This window comes from Heptranchias perlo, chromosome 4 (genome assembly GCF_035084215.1).
Source record: "Heptranchias perlo isolate sHepPer1 chromosome 4, sHepPer1.hap1, whole genome shotgun sequence".
Lineage (NCBI taxonomy): Eukaryota > Metazoa > Chordata > Chondrichthyes > Hexanchiformes > Hexanchidae > Heptranchias > Heptranchias perlo.
This window is the reverse complement of record NC_090328.1, coordinates 5,473,896-5,487,016: the sequence shown is the minus strand read 5'-3', so window position 1 is coordinate 5,487,016 and position 13,121 is coordinate 5,473,896. Positions and strand designations below refer to the sequence as shown.

The 13,121-nt window shown below is 46.1% G+C and overlaps 2 protein-coding genes across 6 annotated transcripts in view; both read left to right on the top strand.

Annotated features, from left to right (window-relative positions):
• LOC137320706 (polymeric immunoglobulin receptor-like) overlaps window positions 1-13,121 on the top strand; it is a 788,493-nt gene that overhangs the window by 238,847 nt on the left and 536,525 nt on the right. The window lies entirely within an intron of this gene.
• si:ch73-337l15.2 (glutathione hydrolase 6) overlaps window positions 1-13,121 on the top strand; it is a 53,235-nt gene that overhangs the window by 19,908 nt on the left and 20,206 nt on the right. The window contains exon 1 of one of the 4 annotated variants that reach the window (XM_067982400.1): window positions 7,481-7,565. The exons of the other annotated variants lie outside the window; for them this stretch is intronic. The gene's annotated coding sequence lies outside the window, so the exon portion shown is untranslated. Of the gene's footprint in view, window positions 1-7,480; window positions 7,566-13,121 lie in introns of those variants that run through there. 4 annotated transcript variants of the gene reach the window in all.

Genomic DNA, 13,121 nt, shown 5'->3' with positions numbered 1-13,121 from the left:
ATCAGTATATGATCTTGCAAGTAGCATGTGTACACAGTGCACCAAAGCAAGTACTATATGAACACAAAGTGCTGTGATTTATTCTAAATGTACTGTAGTTTCTGCTTTGCCAAGAATTACTCTGCTTTTCATTTAAGAAAACTTTCAAACTAAAATTGCTCATTTTGGTTCAAAATTGTGATGCTTGCCAGTCTAAATAGTGTGCACAGAATTGGAACATAGGAACAGGAGTAGGCCATTCAGCCCCTCGAGCCTGTTCCGCATGTGGGTCAGCATGGTCATGCTCTCACCTTTGAGCCAGAAGGTTGTGGGTTTAAGCCCCACTCTAGGACCTGAGCACATGATCTAAGAACATAAGAAGTAGGAGCAAGAGTAGGCCAAACGGCCCGTCGACCCTGCTCCACCGTTCAATAAGATCATGGCTGATCTTCTACCTCAAGTCCACTTTCCCTCCCTATCCCCATATCCCTTGGTTCCCTTAGTGTCCAAATATCCATCGATCTCAATCTTGAATATACTCAATGACTGAGCATCTGCAGCCCTCTGGGGTAGATAATTCCAAAGATTCACAACCCTCTGAGTGAATAAATTCCTCCATCTCGGTCCTAAATGGCCGATCCCTTATCTTGAGACTATGACCCCTAGTTCTAGACTCTCCAGCCAGGGGAAACATCCTCTCAGCACCTACCCTGTCAAGCCCTCTTAGAATCTTATGTTTAAATGAGATCACCTCTCATTCTTCTAAACCCCAGAAAGTATAGGCCCATTCTACTCGATGATCTGATATCTAGTGCAGCACAGAGGGAGTGCTGCATTGCTGAAGGTGCTGTACTTCGGGTGAGATGTTAAAGTGAGGCCTTGTCTGCCTGTTTCGGTGCTTCAGATGGACGATAAAGATCCTACGACATGTCTCCCGGTGACCTGGCCGACATTCTTCCCTCAATCAGATTATCTGATCATTCACCTTGTTACTATCGGTGGGATTGTCACGCACAGAATGGGGGCTGGATTACAATGGGGAGGAAGTGATGCTTCAGTTGTACGGAGCATTGGTCAGACCCCATCTGGAGATACTGCATTCAGTTTTGGGCACCGCACTTCAGAAAGGACATATTGGCCTTGGAGGGGGTGCAGTGCAGATTCACCAGAATGATACTGGGGCTTCGAGGGTTGAATTATGACGTCAGGTTGCATAATCGTGGCGTGTATTCCCTTGAGTTTAGAAGGTTAAGGGGAGAACTAATTGAGGTGTGTTAATTATTAAGAGGATTTAATACGGTAGATAGAGAGTAACTATTTCCTTGTGAGGGAATCAAGGACAGGGGGGCATAATCTTAAAATTAGAGCTAGACCATTCAGAAGCAAAGTCAAGAAGGGCTATTTCACACGAAGGATAGTAGATATTTGGAACTCTTTCTCTTTTCTCCACCCCCCCCCACCAACCACAAAAGGCTGTGGATGCTGGGGGACAATTGAAACTTTCAAGACCCGAGATACGGATTTTTGTTAGATAAGGGTATCAAGGGATTTGGAACCAAGGTGGGTAAATGGAGTTGAGGTGCAGATCAGCCATGATCTAATTGGATGGCGTAACAGGCCCGAGGGGCTGAATGGCCTACTCCTGTTCCTTAAATTACTATGCTTGCCTAGATAACAGCACTGCATTTGAAACGTAATTGATTTTTGTGTGAAGTGCTGTGAGACATTTGAGAGACTCGATGTAGCATGATGTAAGTGCGAGTCCCTTTTTTTTTCTTACTCTTGCCGATCGTAAATGTCGCTCCTAAAAATTTCTTAGGTGTCGATATACTTTTGCATGGAATGAGATAAGGCCATTCAACCAGTCCAGATTGCTTCCTTCAATAATCTGTGAACAATTTTCCCTATGTTGGGTATCCCCGATTTATTTAATGCCTTGATGGAGGTGAAAAGCCACATGGAAACTTTCAAGAAGCAAGTTATTATGATCTGGCATACACTGCCTGAAAAGATGGTGGAAGCAGAATCAATTGTAATTTTCAAAAGGGAATTAGGTAAATACATGAAGGGAAAAAATTTACAGGGCTATGGGGAAAGAGCAGGAGAATGAGACTAATTGGATAGCTCTTTCAAAGAGTTGGCACAGGCACGGTGGGCTGAATGGCCTCCGCCTGTGCTGTACCAACTATGATACTATGAAGCCTGAACATTCTCCTAGATGTTTGAAGCCAATTGAGCAAAACCTCCTGCTGGCTTTGGTCTAGCACGGCAAACTCCATTATTCCATCCAGCTTTCCTGCCACCTCCTGATCTAATCCCCTTGCCTGTAGGGCATGGTAGTGTTGTGGTTATGACACTGAACTAGGAGCCCAGCCATGGAGAGAGTTCAAATCCCACCTGTGGCTAAATTGTGAATTTGATCATTTGTGGATTAGAATCACTGAAACTGCTATTTTGTTGTAAAAAACCCAACTGGAACAATCGATAGATTTCTGTTGGGTAATGATACTGAGGGAAATGGATCAAAGGTATAAATGAAGTTGAGGTACAGATCAGCCATGATCTAATTGAATGGCCTCCTCCTGTTCCTATATTCCTAACTGGTTCACTCATGCCCTTCAGGGAAGGGAACCTGCCACTCCTAACCGGTCTAACCTATATGTGACACTATGTCGTTAACTCTTTAAGCCTTCAGTAATGGCAATAAATGCAGCCTTGGCAGCTGCATTCTCATCAGAGAACAAATTAAAAAGAAAACACTCACACACTCACACTCACACACCACTCACCTTTTGGTGCTGACGCACTCTGAAGTAGGGAGCCCTGCTGAGGATGAGCGTATGACTGATGTGTTGGATTAGTGACCATATCTCAGTAAACAAGCTGTCTGTAGGGTACGGTAGTGTTGCGATTATTACATAGAATCTATGGTATAACCTCTCAATTCTGGTATCGCTTTTGTAATATGGAGACCAGAACTGTGCACAGTTGCAGCTGGGTCTTTGAAAACTGGGCTTCTCAACACACTTATTTCTTTAAAGTGACGTTATTCCATCACTGCCCAGTTTTTTGCAAAGGCTGTCTGCAAAGTTCCAACATGTAAACTGGACGCCAAGAGCCTGGCCTTTAAAATGGAAATCCACTTTCCACCCCACTTACTTCTGCGCCTCACTGTGGAGGTATCATTACGAACAAATGACACTGTCAGGCAGGAAAAGACCAGCTGGTCCATCGAGCCTGCCCCCTACACCATGATGGCCAGAACTAGTGCGCAAATTGGCTGCCACATTTCGCTATGTTTCAACGGTGAGTACTGTTCAAAATTACTTCATTGGCTGTAAAGTGGTTTAGGACATGTTGAGGTCATGAAAGGTGCTATATAAATGCAAGTTCTTTCTTTCTCTTTATGGGGTTACATCGACAGTAACTCAGTGATGTGCGATTTTGATGATGAGCCGCAAACAGTGAGTCCTGCAATGCTACTGACTGTGCCCAATACAGCGATAAAGCCAAGGCACGTGTAGCCTTGTGGCAAGGGAGAGTGTGAAGATACGATACAATGACAATCGTACCCCCAGATCTGTTTTACCGGTGATATTGGCTGGGGGGGGGGAATGTTGGCTGGGGTACTAGGCGAACTCCCTGCTCTGCTCTGAATATCGCCGTGGGGGCCATCAGGACATTGCGAGCAGCCAAACTTCACTTAGGTACTTTTCTTTCTGCGCCCATCAATACACAAAGCAGTAGTGTAATCTGCAACAGAAAAGGTCATTGCACTTTTTAATTCCCAGTGTCATTCGTCAGCCGTGGCTCAGTGGGGTAGCACTCTCGCCTCTGATTCATAAGGTTGTGGGTTCAAGTCCCACTCTAGGGATTTGAGCACATAATCCAGGCCGACACTCCCAGTGCAGTACTGAGGGAGTGCTGCACTGTCGGAGGTGCCGTCTTTCAGATGAGATGTTGAACCAAGGCCCTGTCTGCCCTCAGGTGGACGTAAAGATTCAAAGAGGAACGGGGGTTTCTCCCCGGTGTCCTGGGGCCAATATTTATCCTTCAACCAACATCACTAAAAAACAGATGATCTGGTCATTTATCTCATTGATGTTTGCGGGACCTTGCTGTGCACAAATTGACTGCTATGTGTCCTACATTACAATAGTGACTACACTTCAAAAGTACTTAATTGGTTGTAAAGCCCTTTGGGACGTCCTGAGGTCGTGAAAGGCGCTGTATAAATGCAAGGCTGTCTCCTTTCTTTCAAAGCTTTGCTGTAACACAGGGTGAAACATTGTCTGCAGCGTTTTGGAAGATGTCAGCTAGGTCAGGCATCACCAATCACATTCCGCCAACTCCCCCAAATTTGAGGCACGAGACCCACCAGGAGAGGCAGCTCCGAATGTGGCCTCTAGAGGTAGTTGTAGCAGCAATACAACCTTGGCTGTGAGAGGCAATCATTGCTCTCTGGTGGCTCTCTGCCAGCTGAGTGACTCATGCCGACCCAGAGAGGCTGGTAAAGCAAAAATAGACAAAACACAGGATTTTGCACATTGCACCTGAAGGAGGGCCGGGCTCATCACACAGGACACTACTTTGTCACTGCAATATACGGTCACCCACCTTTGAACCATATCCTTTATCCAACATAAATCTTATCGATCGGTCCAGTTGGGTGTTTTTTTTACAACAAAATAGCAGTTTTAGTGATTCTAATCCACAAATGATCAGAATTCAATTTCATAACTTGCCACGGCGGGATTTGAAAACTCTCCACGGTTGGGTTACTAGTTCAGTACCATAACCAGATACCAGAACTGAGAGTTTATACCTATCAGGGAAGACTGAACAGGCTGGGGCTCTTTTCTCGAGAAAAGACAAGGCTGAGAGGTGACCTAATAGAGATCTTTAAAATTATGAAGGGGTTCGATAGTGTAGACGTAGAGACGATGATGCCACTTATGGGGGAGACCAGAACTAGAGGTTATAAATATAAGATAGTCACTAATATATCCAATAAGGAATACAGGAGAAACTTCTTTACCCAGAGAGTGGTTAGAATGTGGAACTCACTACCACATGGAGTGGCTGAGGCAAATAGCATAAGGGGAAACTAGATAAACACAAGAAAGAGAGAGAAAGGAACAGAAGGAAATGCTGATAGGGTGAGATGAAGTAGGGAGGGAGGAGGCTCGTGTGGAGCATAAAGACCGGCATAGACCATTTGGGCCGAACGTCCTGTTTCTGTGCTGTAAATTCTATGTAATCCATGCCTGTTTCTTCCTGTGCTGTTCAAACAAGTGCAGCGCCTGTTCCGAACAGCAGCTGTATACTAATGCAATTAAATTGTACCAGACTGCTTCACGGAACGAAGAACACAGAATAATCCATGCAACAGAATGTAAAGTGGGGGATAAAAAAGAATCTACATTCCAGTAAGCTTTTTTTTCCTCCAGCCTCTGCATTACACACCCCTCCCCTCCCCAAAGAAAGTCATGTCGCTGTTTAAATATGAATGCTCGACAAATAACACCATGTCGAGGGCACGGAATGGTCCAGCGAGTTTATCCGCTGAGTGGACGAGCCACACGGACCGGGAAAGTAGCAGGTTGGATCCCTGCTTGGTGCAGAGTAAGCTGATCCCAGCTGAGAGAGTGCTAGCCACAGAGCAGACATTTTATATAGAACTCCCCGCCTTTGGAATTTCTACCCAATGATCTCATGTTTGGTCAAGTGACACAGGAAAGGCCGTTTCCACTGGTTAGGGAGTCAGTAACAATGGGCCATCGATGTAAAATTGTTAGTAAGGACAGAGGTTAGAAGAAATGTCTTTAGAAAGAAAGATTTGCATTTACACAGTGCCTTTCACAACCTCAGGACGTCCCAAAGCGCTTTACAGCCAATGAAGTGCTTTTGAAGTGTGGTCACTGTTGTAGGAAACGCGGCGGCCAATTTTGCGCACAGCAAGATCCCACAAACATTAATGTGATAAATGAGCAGTTTTAGTGATGTTGGCTCAGGGATAAATATTGGCCGGAACACCGGGGCGAACTGCCCTGCTGAAGAAGCGTCAGGAGCAAAACAAGTAGAAAAGGGAGAATATCAATTATTTTTCTGTATATACACAAAAAATATTCATATCTACCTGTAAGAAAGATATTGCATTTATATAGTGCCTTTCACAACCTCAGGACAACCCAAGGCGCTTCTGAAGTTTAGTCACAATTGAAATGTAGGGAAACCTGGCAGCCAGTTTAAGTACAGCAAAGTCCCACAAACAGCAATGAGATAAATGACTATTTTGGTAATGCTGGTTGAGGAATACATTTTGGCCAGGACACTGGGGAGATCGCCCCTGCTTTTCTCTGAATAGTATAGGATCCTTTACATCCACCTGAGAGGAGAGAGCGGACTTCCGTTTAATGTCTCATCCAAAAGACAGCACCTCCGACAGCGCAGCGCTCCCTCAGTATTAGCCTGGATTAGGTGCTTATCTCTCTGGACAGGGTCTTGAACCCACATCCTCCTGACTCAGGCGAGACTGCTACCACTGAGCCAAGGCTGACACATGGCTGTAGGTGGCACTATAAGCATAACTTTAATTGATTAATTGACTTTAGCAGATTTAAGCCTAACGCTATGTGACAGCCCCAAGCAAGCGCAAATACATGTCAAATTCTAAGACTTTGGCCGTAGACATCCTCTCGGGCACAAAATGCACGAAATCACACCATTAAATCCCCTCCCCCATAAGCAGGTTTTTGATTTACATCCACACATTCATACCCATGAGCAGCCTTTCTGCCCCCCCCCCAATCCACTCTCAGAATACCACACCCACTTAGCAGGCTGCAGACCTCAACCCCCACCCGCCTTCCCCCACATTGAACAGGAATCAGGCCTTCCAGCTACAACCTTACCCCAGTCTACTGAGTCAGATTTAGGCCTTCTATACACACACGGAGATGGATTGACCCTCCATCCCACCCCCGTACTGAGCATGAGTATAGCCCTCAAACCCCAGGGGCTGAATGCCCTACTCCTGTTTCTATGTAGGTCCTTCGTTAGAGTAGGAGACAGTGCAGTGACTTCTACTTGACTTCCCTTCTCACTTTTAGTTTCCTGATGATTAACTTTTGCTCCCCTGGTATCTGAGCAGTTTATGGGGAACAGTTTGGCCAACTCCCTTTGTAACCTTACGAGCCCCCCCTCCAGGTGGCGCTGAGAAAGGGCATTCTGCCCGCAGGCCACTACGTTCCCCCTTGTGATGGCTGTTGAGGCAAGTGGTATCCAGTAAAATAACGAAAAACAGAAAATGCTGCAAATGCATCTGTTAAGAGAAAAGACAGGTTAACATGCACAGTTAACCCAGCTGTGATTAATAATTTACAGCCAAATTGTTAACCCGTCTTAGCTACTTGCAAAGTACCTTCCCTGTAATTTCCAGCATTTTCTGCTTTTATTTCCGAATTCTAGCACTTGCAGCTATTTCTTTTCCCCCTTTTAACTTCACATTCTTGTGTTTGGCAAAGGAAGTTGGAATGACGATGTTATGACCATGGAATCGAGAGACTGTATTTCCCAGACCGAAGGTGATTTAGATAAGGCCGTCAAAGTGAATACCAATAAAACAGCCTGATTGTTGTTAAACTTTACCCTTGTCAGCACTGATTGAAGTGATTGGAGTTTGTTATTCGGTGAAGGCTAAAAGTTTAATGCTGCTGACGAGCACGGTTTGTACAATTAAAGTGTTTGCTTTTGTACTATTAACACGTGCAGAGCGGAAGGAAAAATTAAATTACTTGGTAAATGGCAGACCTGAGTCTGTACTAGCAGTGTATCACTGAACAGTCTCCATACAGTACTATGTTACAGTGTACAGGGTAGGCAGCTAATCACCGTTGTCTATAAGAAAATAAGGAAATAGTGTTGAAGAATTGCCAGTTGCCTAATTTTGGACAAGATGGTCTGGTCTTTGAATCATGTCCTGATATGTCCAGCTAGGCACACTTCCATCTGGGGCCACCAGATAGTGAGGAACAGGAACCCTGGTTTGCTTTTTCTGTCACAAACTTGACTTTCATTCAGACTGAATTTCTCTGAGCTTCATTTCTTTGTCCTACATCCTGCCTGCAGTCACGTTTTGTTAAACTCCGGCACAGAAACGAGGGGTTGAATGGCCGCCTTCTGTGCTGTAAATGTCTATGAAAGTTTCTGTGATTCATGTCTCATCGCACTGTCTCCTACTCCAATTCATTCTAGATCTCAGAACTGTGCATCTCGTCACCTCCCTCGGCCTTCACGTCTTCGTACAGTCTGTAGCCTTTCAAAGACCCAAGCTTGACGTCGCCTGATTTACCTAGCCTTCCCTTTTACTGTGTTCAAACTTGGCATTGTGCACTGGGACCTTGATCCTTCAGAAAGAAAGAACTTGCATTTATGTAGCACCTTTCACAAACTCAGGACGTCCCAAAGCACTTCTCAGCCAATGAACTACTTTTGAAATGTAGTCACTGTTGTAATGTAGGAAACATGGCAGCCAATTTGTGCACAGCAAGGTCCCATAAACAGTAATGTGATAATGACCAGATCATCTGTTTTTTTTCAAGGCATGTTGGTTGAGGGATAAATATTGGCCAGGATATGGGACGATCTCCCCTGCTCTTCTTTGAAATAGTGCTGTGACATCTTTTACTGAGAGGGCAGACGGGGCTTCGGTTTAACGTCTCATCTGTAAGACAGCACCTCCGACAGTGCAGCACTCCCTCAGTACTGCACTAGAGTGTCAGCCCTGATTATGTCTTCCCTTTTACTGTGTTCAAACTTGATGTCATTGTGCACTGGGCCTTGATCCTTTACCTAGGATGGTTTCTCAGCCTGAGGGGAGGGAATTTTAAAAAAATTATTCGTTCATGGGATGTGGGCATTGTTGGCAAGGCCAACATTAATTGCCCTTGAGAAGGTGGTGGTGAGCCGCCTTCTTGAACCGCTGCAGTCCATGTGGTGAAGATTCTCCCACAGTGTTGTTAGGAAGGGAGTTCCAGGATTTAGACCCAGCGACGCTGAAGGAACGGCGATAAATTTCCAAGTCGGGATGGTGTATTACTTGGAGGCGAACATGTAGGTGGTGGTGTTGTTCACACGTGCCTGCTGCCCTTATCCTTCTAGGTGGTAGAGATCGTGGGTTTGGGAGGTGTTGAAGAAGCCTTGGTGAGTTGCTGCAGTGCATTCTGTGGATGGTACACACCAGCATGGTGCGCTGGTAGTGAAGGGAGTGAATGTTTAGGGTGGTGAATGGGGTACCAATTAAGCAGGCTGCTTTGTCCTGGATGGTGTCGTGCGTCTTGAGTGTTGTTGGAGCTGCACTCATCCAGGCAAGTAGAGAGTATTTCCTCACACTCCTGACTTGTGCCTTGTGGATAGTGGAAAGGCTCTGGGGAATCAGGAGGTGAGTCACTCGCTGCAAAATACCCAGCCTCTGACCTGCTCTTGTAGCCACAGTATTTACGTAGCTGGTCCAGTTAAGTTTCTGGTCAGTGGTGACCCCTAGGATGTCGATAGTGGGGGATTTGGTGATAGTAATGCCGCTGAATGTCATGGGGAGGTGGTTAGACTCTCTCCTGTTGGAGAGAGCTATATAAAACCCTGGTTGGACCTGGAGTACCGTGAGCAGTTCTGGGCACCGCACCTTCGGAAGGACATATTGGCCTTGGAGGGAGTGCAGCGTAGGTTTACTAGAATGATACCCGGACTTCAAGGGTTAAGTTACGAGGAGAGATTACGCAAATTGGGGTTGTATTCTCTGGAGTTTCGAAGGTTAAGGGGTGATCTGATCGAAGTTTATAAGATATTAAGGGGAACGGATAGGGTGGATAGAGAGAAACTATTTCTGCTGGTTGGGGATTCTAGGAGTAGGGGGCACAGTCTAAAAATTAGAGCCAGACCTTTTCAGGAGTGAGATTAGAACATATTTCTACACACAAAGGGTGGTAGAAGTTTGGAACTCTGTTCCGCAAACGGCAATTGATACTAGCTCAATTGCTAAATTTATATGTGAGATAGATCGCCTTTTGGCAACCAAAGGTATTAAGGGATATGGGCCAAAGGCAGGTATATGGAGTTAGATCACAGATCAGCCATGATCTTATCAAATGGCGGAGCAGGCACGAGGGGCTGAATGGCCTACTCCTGTTCCTATGTTCCTAGATGGTCATTGCCTGGCACTTGTCTGGCGTGAATGCTACTTGCCACTTATCAGCCCAAGCCTGGATGTTGTCCAGGTCTTGCTGTATGTGGGCACGGACTGCTTCATTATCTGAGGGGTTGCGAATGGAACTGAATACTGTGCAATCATCAGTGAACATCCCCATTTCTGACCTTATGATGGAGGGAAGGTCATTAATGAAGCAGCTGAAGATGGTTGGGCCAAGGACACTGCCCTGAGGAACTCCTGCTGCATTGTCCTGGGGCTGAGATGATTGGCCTCCAACAACCACTACCATCTTCCTTTGTGCTAGGTATGAGTCCAACCACTGGCGAGTTTTCCCCCTGATTCCCATTGACTTCAGTTTTACTAGGGCTCCTTGGTGCCACACTTGGTCAAATGCTGCCTTGATGTTGAGCAGTCATCCCACCTCTGGAATTCAGCTCTTGTGTCCATGTTTAGACCAAGGCTGTAATGAGGTCTGGAGCCGAGTGGTCCTGGCGGAACCCAAACTGAGCATCGGTGAGCAGGTTATTGGTGAGTAAGTGCTGCTAGCAGTGTCAACGACACCTTCCATCACTTTGCTGATGACTGAGAGTAGACTCATGGGGCGGTAATTGGCCGGATTGGATTTGTCCTGCTTTTTGTGGACAGGACATACCTGGGCAATTTTCCACATTGTCAGGTAGATGCCAGTGTTGTAGCTGTACTGGAACAGCTAATTCTGGAGCACAAGTCTTCAGCACTACAGCCGGGATGTTGTCGGGGCCCATAGCCTTTGTTGTATCCAGTGCACTCAGCCGTTTCTTGATATCACGTGGAGTGAATTGAGTTGGCTGAAGACTGACTTCTGTGATGGTGGGGATATCGGGAGGAGGCCGAGATGGATCATCCACTCAGCACTTCTGGCTGAAGATGGTTGCAAATGCTTCAGCCTTGTCTTTTGCACTCACGTGCTGGACTCTGCCATCATAGAGGATGAGGATGTTCACAGAGCCTCCTCCTCCCGTTAGTTGTTTGATTGTCCACCATCATTCACGACTGGATGTGGCAAGACTGCAGAGCTTTGATCTGATCCGTTGGTTGTGGAATCATTTAGCTCTGTCTATAGCATGTTGCTTCCGCTGGTTAGCATGCATGTAGTCCTGAGTTGTAGTTAACCAGGTTAGCACCTCATTTTTAGGTACGCCTGGTGCTGCTCCTGGCATGCTCTTCTACACTCCTCATTGAACCAGGGTTGATCCCCTGGCTTGTTGGTAATGGTAGAGTGAGGAATATGTTGGGCCATGAGGTTACAGATTGTGCTGGAATACAATTCTGCTGCTCGCTGATGGCCCACAGCGCCTCATGGATGCCCAGTTTTGAGCTGCTAGATTTGTTCTGAATCTATCCCATTTAGCACATTGGTAGTGCCATACAACACATTGGATGGTGTCCTCAGTGTGAAGATGGGACTTCGTCTTCACAAGGACTTGTGCGGTGGTCACTCCTCCCAATACTGTCATGGACAGATGCATCTGCGACAGGTAGATTGGTGAGGACGAGGTCAAGTAAGTTTTTCCCTCATGTTGGTTCGCTCACCACCTTCCGCAGGCCCAGTCTGGCAGCTATGTCCTTCAGGACTCGGCCAGCTCGGTCAGTAGTGGTGCTACCGAGCCACTCTTGGTGATGGACATTCAGGTCCCCCACCCAGAGTACATTCTGTGCCCTTTCTACTCTCAGTGCTTCCTCCAAGTGATGCTGAACATGAAGGAGGACTGATTCATCAGCTGAAGGAGGACGGTAGGTGGTAATCAGCAGGAGGTTTCCTTGCCCATGTTTGACCTGATGCCATGAGATTTCATGGGGTCCAGAGTCAATGTTGAGGACTCCCAGGGCCACTCCCTCCTGACTGTATATCACTGTACCGCCACCTCTGGTGGGTCTGTCCTGCCGGTGGGACAGGACATACCCAGGGATGGTGATGGAAGAGTCTGGGACGTTGGCTGAAAGATATGATTCTGTGAGCGTGGCTATGTCAGACTGTTGCTTGACTCGTCTGTGGGACAGCTCTCCCAATTTTGGCACAAATCCCCAGATGTCAGTTAGGAGGACTTTGCAGGGTCGTCTGGGCTTGGTTTGCATTTGTTGTGTGTGGTGCCTAGTGGTCCGATGCCGGGTGCTCAGTCTGGTTTTATTTTTATGACTTTTTGTCGCAAGATTGTACAACTGAGTGGCTTGCTAGGCCATTTCAGAGGGCGATTAAGAATCAACCACATTGCTGTGGGTCTGGAGTCACATATTGGCCAGACCAGGTAAGGACGGCAGGTTTCCTTCCCTAAAGGACATTAGTGAACCAGATGGGTTTTTACGACAATCCGGTAGTTTTACTGATACTAGTTTTTTTTAATTCCAGATTTTATTGAATTAAATTGAATTTAAATTCCCCAGCTGCCGTGGCGGGACTCCGGATTATTAGTCCAGGCCTCTGGATTACTAGTCCAGTAACATAACCACTATGCTACTGTGTACAGTAGCATACTGGTTATAGCCCATGATGTGTCAAAAATTTATCTTCCATGACATATCATCAAGCTGGCTGCGAAATTCAGTGAATAACCAGTCGCTGGGTTCAAATTAATTTATATAAACTGCTTGGCCTTTACACTCCTATTTATTACCTCATCTGTAGCTCTCGAGGGGATTACAGTCCTGAAATTCATCGAGTGCCATTGGTATCTCTGTGTGTTGGACACAGGAGCTAGTGTTTTTCAGAAATTGGTTACAGATGATGTCTTGATAAACCAGTAGTTAGTACATCTCAGTTGGTAATCCTGTCACCTAACATCCTCTGGCACCCAGGACTTAATGTGCACTGCCAGCTGGAGCTGGTAGTGACGGTAACTGCTGAGCTCCAAAACACACACTGAATAAAAGACCCCATGTTAAATGATGCATCTATTAA